Source organism: Tupaia chinensis, unplaced genomic scaffold, assembly GCF_000334495.1.
Source record: "Tupaia chinensis unplaced genomic scaffold, TupChi_1.0 Scaffold144119_1, whole genome shotgun sequence".
NCBI lineage: Eukaryota > Metazoa > Chordata > Mammalia > Scandentia > Tupaiidae > Tupaia > Tupaia belangeri.
In genome coordinates this window covers 571,750-573,522 of record NW_006203974.1, presented here as the reverse complement: position 1 = coordinate 573,522, position 1,773 = coordinate 571,750, and the positions used below count along the sequence as shown (strand labels likewise).

General features: G+C 66.7%; 1 protein-coding gene across 1 annotated transcript in view; it reads left to right on the top strand.

Annotated features, from left to right (window-relative positions):
- The window catches only part of MBP (myelin basic protein), a gene marked incomplete in the record, with an annotated part of 48,955 nt that overhangs the window by 35,945 nt on the left and 11,237 nt on the right, over positions 1 to 1,773 (top strand).

Below are 1,773 nucleotides of genomic sequence, written 5' to 3'. Positions count from 1 at the left end.
TGAGCTTGCGGTGCAGGCCACAGGGTCCAGCGCGTGTGCCCGGGCGAGCTGGGGCGACCACTCAGGACGGCACGGGCGGCTCTGGGAGCAGGCAGCAAGGCCCGGCCAGAGTGCATGGCCCTCCGAGCAGCAGGTGGTGGGCACGGTGGGCCTGGGTGGGGTGGGAGGCTCTGAGAGCCAGCAGGGGTGCGGAGGGTGGGAGGAGAGTAGGCTGGGCGTGGGTGGGTGGGCAGAGGGCGGGAGGAGAGCCAACTCCGACAGAGGCTGAAGGCCAGTGAGGAACCTGGGCAGCATGCTCGTCTGCTCAGGGGACAGATCTGTTCTGCGGGCGATGGGGCCACTGGGCCTAGTGAAAGGAGGCCCCGGGGCCCTCCGTGTGGGAAAGTTCAGTCTGCCCGCAGGGTGTGGGCAGCTGGGAGGGCTGAAGAGCCAGAACAGCCAGCCGAGCAGCCTGGGGACAGGCAGGGCTGAGAGCAAAGTACCTGGCCTGACCGTGCAAGGGGAACAGGGTGGCAGCATCGCGGGGACAGGGCGCTTTTGCTTCGTGTCACGGGGGTGGGGGAGTGTTACCTGGGTGAGCGGGGGAGGCAGTGGGAAAAGCTCAGGGTGCCTGCAGGGTCCCAAGGCTGGCCATAAACAGCAACAGCAAACAGAGCCCTCTCCAAAGTCGTCCTGCGACCACGCACTGAGCTCTGTCACGTGCAGTCACAGCGTCTGGAGAAGCACACGAACCTCTGGGGCAAACCCCCCTCCCAAGCCGGATGGCATCCTGTCCTCCCCAACAGCACAAGAAGAGCCGAGGGGAATGCTGGGAGCCCGCATTGCTCTCCGTGCTGCACAGGATTGTCTGCAGATGGGACCCGGCGAGTCACGAGGCCCTCCGCACTTCCCGGTCACTGCTCTGACTGGACCTCGGGTCCGGGCACAGGCTGAGGTCCAGAGGCGGCCGCAGTCACAGCAAGGAGTGGAGGAGAGCCGACATCGCCGCCTCCTGGCCCCTTCCCTTTGCCTTTCTGAGAGCTGCCCTGGGGAGTCGGCCCTCAAACGTCGGTGCACGTGGCATCCTGGTCAGGGAGCTGAGTCGCTCGTGGGGTCCTGGCGTGGTGCCCTCACTGGGTCGAGCCTGCTCGCTCTGGTGGGCACGTAGGGTACCCAGGGGAGGTGCCGGGAGCCTGCAGGAACACACCCCCGCACCTCCCAGCCTCGCCCTGTGCTGTCCTCCGTGAGTGCTGACTGACCCAGGGCCACTGCGGTGCTCTGAACCATGCCCCGGCGCCCTTCCTACCCGAGATGTGGACGCAATTATCCCAACTCAGCATCCCGTGCCAGGAGACGCCGACCTTGGGAGACAGAGGCCAGTGCTGCCGGCCATGTCCGAGCTCGCGGGCTCTGGGTCTGGGCCCGTGGGGTCATTCTGTGTGTGTTTCCCGAGCACTTTCCTTCACGCCGGAAGCCAGGGGTCCGGTTGTCTTCTCCCAGTGCTTCATTAACCTGCCTGGTCTCTCAGAGTCAGCCCCGGTGGCCTCGAGTCACTGATGGACGCAGCTACCCAGCAAGCGGCGGGTACCCGGCCGAGACCTGGCTGCCAGCCCCACGTGGCCTTGGAGCTTCAGAGGCCCTTGGTGGGCTCCCTAGCGCAGGGCCCTTACCCTCCCCCCAGGCCCGATCTAGAAAGGAGCACAGGCCCAGCCCCGCTGGGGGACGAGTGTGGGGTCGAGCGTGGGCCGCAGACTCGCCCTGACTGGCTGTGCCTCTGTCTTGCAGGACGGGGGC